We start from the raw sequence: 8,564 nt of genomic DNA, 5'->3' as shown, positions 1-8,564 counted from the left end.
CAGGAATGTTTCTGAAAATGACTGCACTTGTAAAATGCTCTTAGCAAATCTCAGAAATCCTTAGTGCAGCTTGTATTCATTCAATGCATATATGTACATTATTTTCATTATGGAACTCTGCTCTTGAGATATGTATCTCAGTATTTTCTGTTTCCTGTCAAACAAACGATAGGCTGCTGCAAAATTATTAAATAATGTGAAATGTCTTTTCAGACTACTAATTTTTCCTGTGAATTCAAGAACACTACAGTACTTTTTGTGTCATTTGTCTTTGCTGAAAGTAAAAAGAGTGCCCCTATAAGAACAATGTGGAATAAAGCAAATGAGTAACTCAGGCCCTATCACAGGATTAAGATAGAATTTTAATTTTCTGTCAACTGCTGAACTAATTGGAATTTCAAGTATTAGACATTTAGAATGTATCATCAGTTTGTGCTTGTTTTTTAAAGGATGAAAATAATATAATTTCCATATTTCCTGAAAAAGTTATCATATATAAAGAAAGATTACAAAATAGTGTGATTTGCAACATTTCAGAAATAAAATACACAGGGGAGGTTTTTTTATAGCAATGTTCCTCAAGTACTGGAAAAACAAGTCAACTGCAGGATGAAAGCGTAAGCCCTTCTTCCAGACTAAACCCTGCATGGTCAACAGGAGAAATATGATTATCCCAAAGATAAACCAGTGCAAACTAGAGGACCGACACTGTAACTCTTCTAATGCAATGTCTGAAAGCAAAGTTCTGTGGTTCCCCTGTCCCTTGCAGCAGGAGCGGTGTTCTGGCTTAACAGAAAACAGTGACAGAGTCTCTTTGGCTTAGTCAGACTGGCACTTCTCCAAAGATTGTTTCCATTTTTTTATGTTATCTAAGTGTTTTGAGATCTTCACACAGACTATTACTAACTAATTAAAAATAGATTCAGACTATTATGCAAACTTATTAGGATTAGCTCTGGAACTTCATAACCTTCTGCACTGAAATAATTTCGGTTAGCATTACTAGTCGGTAAATAACAGTTGAAGGAGAAGCTTTTTTTCTAGGATAAAGTATATGGCTTTACGTTCCAGACTGCAATTGAGTAATAAGCGAAACTGTCTGTTTTCAACACTACATTCCCATTTGCAAGTAAAAGCAGTGAGAGTTCTAGTCATCATCTGTATTAAAACAAATTTTACTGTCAACCTACAAAACTAGTGAATGTCAGCTTCCATTTTGGAGCAACCACTTCCTCAGCATTAAAAAAAATAATAAAATAACATATTAGGTTGCATATGTGAGAAAGAGGGAACTTTTATGCTATCAACTTAACTTGAAATATATGAAATATATACTGCACAGGAAAAAAGCAGATTAATCTAGCACAGCAAATATTAGTAACTGCCGTCTTCTGGCAGAGTCACTGATAACTGGAGAGAAATAATCTTCGAAGATCTCCAAGCAAAATCGGAATATACATCAAAAAACTCAAATGAAGCATTAAAGAGCACCACAGTGAAAAATGGAAATCTTTATTTTCCAGAAATGTTACAATAAGGGTTCAAAATAATACTATCCCTCCTCTTGGAAGTGCTTCAGCACTATAGCTGTGCAAGAAAATTATGCTACTGCTCATTCTGAGAAATGTGATTAGAATTTTTTTTTCATGCAACCAAGGACTGAATGGCACATTTCAGAAACCTTTAAATGATATGGTTCATAAAAAATGTTTAAAGACCAATACTCTTCAAACACAGTATCTTAAAATATTCCATTATACTATATGTTTGATCCCATGCCATTAAATGCACATCATAACTAGAATTTAAACTGATGCCCGCTGGAGTCATACAAAATAGTTAAGGTTATGTCAGCATTTCCATTATAAAGCCCTATCCTAGGGGTTTGCAATCGGACTATAAAATCTTGCTTTGGGCTGAAACTTGGCAGACATAATGTCTCTTTCCTCAGGAATGATTCTATCTAAAAGGTCTGCGTGGAGTGCTACAGATATCTTTATATAACTGAATACAGTACCTTTTGAGAGACAGAAATGGTTAGCTTCCTTCTTCCTCAGGAGGTATTGAGGACATGCTCACGTCAAACTAAGAAAAGCATTTGCCTCCATAGAATGGCCCGTTAGTGCCAGCAAGAGTATCAATAGAGTTGCTGGTGTGTTAACCATTTCACCCTTTATGCTGATTTTCATGGGATCAAGAGGATGCAGCAGCTAAAATGCCACCAGCTATCACAGCTGAGTAAGGCCTACTTTATTATGCTACTAACATCACTAATTCACATGGAAACATGTTGATGGTTGCAACAGAAACTAGCTTAGATTGACAGGGAAGAGACATGTCCAAGTTCCACATTTGTCTCCTGGCTTTGTATTGCTATCTCAGTTCAGAAAGGTTTCGTAAAACACATCACACTGCTCACATCTAGTATGAATGAGCATGGAGCGTTCAAAATTGTATTAAATATGTGATGTCTTTTGACTTATTTGAACACTTTTTCAAAATGTGTGAGGGTGGCACTGTTCTGGGAGCTTACTATCCTACAGTAACCAAGAGAAGAGCCAAGAAAGTTCCCTCGGAAGGGCTAATCATGCTGGACTAACTGCCTTGCATAGTTACCTATACAGCAAATACATCTAAACTATGATGGGCCACATTATCCTCTGGTTTGCATCACTACTGGAATTGCTGTACTGTCACAGCAGAGAGCTGGCCAGACACTGCAGAGGATGCTTTGGTGTGTCCGCACATTTCAGCATTTCCAAACAGCCTTGGTTAAGCAGTGCCTGACAAGTTTTTACATTTTAAAAGAGGTCTTAAACATGAGTTTTCATTATATTAACAGCTCTATCAGGAACCCTGGGCATTAGCTTAGATTTGTTTTCGAAATCCAAGCCATCCCTCTGAGATCATTAGCATTCCAATAGGAACCTTAAGGTCTGATTTACAGACCTGATTTATCCTAGATACGATTTTAAGCAAGGATTCCTCATCAAGCAGACCTGATCTGTAAAACACATAACTTGTCAGCAATAGGAACAATTCTACAATAAAAACAAATAGCAGAGGTATAATGCAATAGCCTTGGCTCTCCAGCCCAGGCCTGTCGCCTGCTGCGTTGCCTAGCTCAGGGTAGAAAACAGCTCACACAGCTCATCCCTTCGAGAAGGACACTGCCTACATCTGGCAAAGATAAAGTTTTGAAAGCTGGACACATCTCTTATTAACACACATTTAAAACTCTTGCTTTAGGAAGTGTGCCCTCAATGCTCCTACAGTTCCAAAGCTGGATCCCCAGAGGAAAAGATATCTGGATCTCTGCGTCAGTAACCCTATTCTTTTCATCAGCATTGGGGTTTCACCTTTGTGTATCATCAGGGAACAGGCTACTTGAAGTTTAGAATTGTGGTTTATAAGAGGCAGACAAATGAATGGGGCAGCTTTAAGAGCCAAAGTTACAGCAACTTTTTCTTTTCAAGAAACTTCATCTTCCAGGCTCTAAAGGCTAAATACAAAACTCAACAGATAACAAAACTGTGGTCTTAGGAAGACTGCTATCCCTGTATAACACTAGTAGTATCATAGAATAACAGTCAATCTGATAGTATTTAATTGCAATACCTATCTATCAGCTGAGATGCAGTCCTAGCATAGTCTATCAAATTGACATAACATCTTTTTCTTCGTTTTGCATAAAATATGATAAAAAGGTTTCTGTCTCCAAAGATGCTGGCACAAGAAAAAGGGTGGGTTTTATTTTTTCCCTCTAAGTTTCTACACTTCTGGCATAGAGTCTAGTGGAAACCTAACATGTTCAAACACATTGTGTACTCAGGGCTTCTACTAACCCAAAGGAACATATTTCTTTTAACATATCTATGTTGTAAATGATACATTTAATGAGATCATGAAAATGTTTTTATTGCCTGAAAATCCACACTGCTCATGATATCCATTCTATGAGAAGTTTTTCTTTTTTTTTAAAAAAGCCACAATTAAAAAACAAAGCAGTATCCAGTTCTAAGAAAAGAAGTCTCCTTTAGCTTATAATGCTGAAAATATAATATATATAATAAAAAATATAATCAATGATAATATGGTCATGGAGTTATGTCACTGTAAACCAGATGAAAAATAAAGTTACAGATCTTTAAATTAACCTATGATTTTTTGGGTTTAAATGGAATTTTCAACTGTATATTGATTGAAACAACTGATACAGTACTGCATTTGATAAAACTACTAAAGCAGCTATTTAGTATATGTTAAATACTCATGTATTTTAATTGTGAATTCACTCTCTATTTAAAACAACAAATTGTTCATCTCACAACAACAACTATACAAAGTAGAAATATTACTGTTTGAAAACAAAGGAAAAGTCACTGTTAAATTGATTTTTTCCTTCCCAGCTCTTCATATATACTGCAAATTTTACACAGCAAGTACAGGTACATTTGGATGAGCTTGCCAGAAGGCCCACAATCAGATTTTTGCAAAATGAAATATATGAAGTAAGGGTGATATGATTCATAAGCAACTCATTGTAAAGTCATGCACTGCATGGGAAACATCTTCCTGACTGGAGCAATAAATAATTTTATTTCCTGAAACATGAGATACAGTGCTTTAATCCTTAAATTTTAATCCTGTATAGCATAGCTGGAAATACTTTGCTTCATCATAATATTTCAAATCACTTTTTCTGTCCTTTAAAATTGTAATAGTACCTTATAATCGTTGGTTTCTCAGATTTTTAATACATTTGCAATGTTATTCAAACATTTTAAGTTTACGTACCCCAAACATTTTCCAATGGACATGTAAGATCTCTAAGCAAGAAAGTTAAAGCTACTGATAATAGGCTTGTCTCTAAAGGTTATTCTTCATCAACCCCCTGGGAAATAATCGCATAACAGTAAAATCCACAGATCACAGATAGAAAGCAATGGTTCAATAACATGAGGAAAAAATTGTCCCTCCTTATTTAGTGATCCTCATTTGATATTACCTTAAAATGTGTGATTTCAATATAATGAAGGGGTATTAATTCCTTTAAATATTTCTAACAGAGACACTAATTGGCATATCAATTCAATTAATCTGTTTTATAATATATCGACACACATTTTGAACTTTCCACTGCCAAAAGTAAAATGTGCTAAGTCTGCTTGGTCCTGTTTTCCCTTTGCATCACACTTTTCGATGCAATTATTTGGGTAATGGAAAATATACTACTACCTGTATTTTAAAAATTAGGAGATTGAGGCAGAAAGGTAAAGGTGTGCAGAGGTAGGAAGCATCTGCAACAGGAGGGCAGCACACCGGAGGGGACTGATGCTCTTCAACCCAAAAGCACCTCTGTCCCCGGCATCCACTTGCACACTGAGAACACTGAGACAGCTGAGGGCAACAGGAGGTCATATGAAATATAATAATTTATAATACTATTTATAATCTGAGGGGAAAATAAGAATGAGAGACAATATTGTGGGCAACGACAAGGTACAGAAATTGGGAGGGCATGCAGAAAGTAGGGAGATTTTTCTTTTCCCCAGTGGGCAGAAAGGTAGCATGAAGCTTACCTGGAGGAAAAAATAGTAAGCCCTGTAAAAGCTGTGCATGGAAGTGGGGTGAGAGACCTACCAGCTACCACTAGAGGATGAGAGCCAGAGGTGACTTTGGTCACAGTGCAGAGAACCATGCTTCCCTATGATTCAGTGGAGCCCACCCTTCATCAGGGATCTGTCATCAAGGCTTTAAACTCTTCACAACTGTTTTGCATACAAACCAATATAGGTTTCCACCTCCCCAAGAACAATGACAGGATGATTTCTATCACTACACAGCAGCAGTTCCCTAAAGTGACTGTGAAAAAATGACATTTAATTAGCAGACAATCTACATATGTAATGTGTAATACAAAGCTATTAGATTTCACATTCAAAATGCTCTTATTCAGGACTAATTACACATCTCAGATCTATCACACAGTCCTGTTAGAAGAATAGGGTGACATACTAGCAATAATTCCTGGGCAAAAGGCGCTATTTTAGTGTGTTTCCTTCAGATAATTTTTCTTAAATTAAAATATTTTACCCTCAGGAACTGTACACTGAACAGGAGAAGGTGAGGCATCAAAGATTCTTATAAAGAACAACCCAAACATTAATACTGAAGACAATATGTAAAAGTGTTATTCCTGTTCCCAAGTTTATGCTGTTAACAGCACTTACATAAACAGAGCAGTGTTTCGCTTACATAAAACTTAACCTTTAGCTCCAAACTATTCACTTAATCGCAGTTCGTATACACTACATTTTAAAACAAAGGTAAATGTCTTTAGCCACTCTGATTTGTTAACACTCATTTAAGCCATGTTTTTTAAATTGTACAACTAATGCTATTGAATTAAACCTCTCATTTAAGCTGTCACAGAATTAGACAAGCCCTTGCATGTATGAGCTATGGGTAAGCATGAGTGTGCTTGCCCATCAGCACAGACTCTTTACATTGTTCAAGCGTGTGTTAACAATTGGAGTTAAGTACATCCTTTGCTGAATTTGGGCTACAATAGCTAGAAATGTATGCAACCATAAGGAAAAGCCAGCACTTGTACAAAACGGATATATCATGCAGTCTAAGGCAACTTGCATGAAAAAATGGATTTTAAGTTATCTTGTTAAATAACTATCGAAGTTCAGTCATCTGTGTCCTTAAATTTAACACCCTTTCCTTTTCTCTCTGTCTTTCCCCTCCTCCATCCTCTCAGCAACCAGTAGCACATCAAAAAAGGTGCTGCTTGATGGTTCAAGCTGAGACATTCAGCCTTTACCGTAGCACTCCTTTGAGATGAAGCAGGCAAGGCTTTTAATCTTACCTGGTGACACATGAGTGACTAATAGAGTTTCTTGGCCCTTCTGACCTCTGAGGGACTAGGTCTGGTTGGTCTTTCAGCCTTTCCAGGTGGCTGGGACATCAGCTTGTGGTGGGCCAAGGTATAATCAATGTTTTGCGCAGGCCTTCCATGTCTTTCTGTGCACCCATATTAGTGCTAACTTTTAACACGAAAATTTCTGAATATAAAATGTGTCATTTAACTTCAAGTCAGGGGTAAAAAGAACTTTCACCTACTCCTACTGAAGGCAAAAGAGTGTAATAAGAGCTAGCCTTAAAACCAAACACAGTGGCATACAACTTTGCTGAGTCAGTGCTAATGTGTTTTCTTGGAGAGAGAAAAATGGTCTGGCTACAGCCAAATAACTTCTTTGAAACTTTGCCTCCCACACAAACTAATAGGCAGTCTCAGACAGGTTTGACACTTATACAGTATAACACAAGATGTTCCTAAATCCACGTACCTCCCTTTTTAGCTTTGTTGCTCAACTGTTTTTCTCTTAGGACTTTCTTCTGGTTAGCTTTGTGACAGTTGTAGACCTCAAGGCACCCTTTAGGCCTTCAATACTTAATATAGCAAATGTGTTTCAAATTTCATGAACCACCCCTTTGCTACAGGAGTCCTGAAACACAGTTGAACTGTATTTCCAGGCAGCTGGGAAGAGCCATGGGCAAAGACCTCATCAAGAAGTAACAAGGTGGGGACTAGTGAGAGCTGGAGGGAGGGAGAAGAAGAAATAGCTTCTGCAAATACAGGAGAAAATTTTTTCTAGTACTTGAACAGGGTACATTAAACACAAGGCGCTACATTTTCTTCTGTCTTCTGTGTTATGAATAGTTAGCTTCTCAGCTAGGATGTGGTGAGAAGTACAGCTCCAATACCAGTGACAATCCCAACAATTCAATGTACAAATCATCAATTGCCATGGTCTGTGATTACCAGTATGAGGATGAATTGTTCCAGCTACAGATACCCCTTCAGACTTGTAACAGATTAATCAAGTAAAAAAAAAAAGGCTCTTACAGAAGAGTAAAAAAAAAATCTCCACAGTGTGTGCTGCGGCATGCAGTCAAGCTGGTGTGTGACCTGGGGTATGAGGTCAGCTCACGGCGCTTTCAGCCCACTCTGCCTGCCCTAGCTGCCCCCAGCTCTCCAGCTCTGCATCTGTACAAGGACAACTGAGGCTGCTGAGGTCAGAACAGGACAACACCAGAAGTCATTGTCTTGGTTAAAACCAAAGCAACACCCCTCAATTGTAGTATTTTAACAACCAATCCCCTTGAAACAAGCTTCAAAGTAATTATGCGGGGGGGAAAGCCCAACCCTAAGGCAAACCCCCAACAGTAACAGTTTAAGAAGAGGAGGGAAAAGCAGAGACAAGCTGACAATACACCAGGAAGACAGCAAGCCAACAAAGACAGCATGTCCTTTCTGCTCCTGAAAGACTTGGACATGTTTAGCCTAGCTGTGTTGACCTCCTGTATCCAGAGAGCCAATAAAAACATTATTTCACCTAGCTGTAGTTGCTGCCAGTTGCTTAAACTTTCTATAAAAAGTTGTGTCTGTATTTCAGAGCAGATTGTGATCACTCTTGGGGGACTCTGAAGTTAAGCAAGGGTGCTATGGCTTCCACACCCAAACCCTGGGCTGGAAATGCCACAGGGAAGAG

General features: G+C 37.8%; 1 protein-coding gene across 1 annotated transcript in view; it reads right to left on the bottom strand.

Annotated features, from left to right (window-relative positions):
• Positions 1-8,564, bottom strand: part of GMDS (GDP-mannose 4,6-dehydratase) — a gene marked incomplete at its 5' end in the record, with an annotated part of 171,921 nt that overhangs the window by 142,815 nt on the left and 20,542 nt on the right. The gene's annotated exons all lie outside the window — the stretch shown is intronic.

This window comes from Mesitornis unicolor, unplaced genomic scaffold (genome assembly GCF_000695765.1).
Source record: "Mesitornis unicolor isolate BGI_N332 unplaced genomic scaffold, ASM69576v1 scaffold9187, whole genome shotgun sequence".
Lineage (NCBI taxonomy): Eukaryota > Metazoa > Chordata > Aves > Mesitornithiformes > Mesitornithidae > Mesitornis > Mesitornis unicolor.
This window is presented reverse-complemented; position numbering and strand designations above follow the sequence as displayed.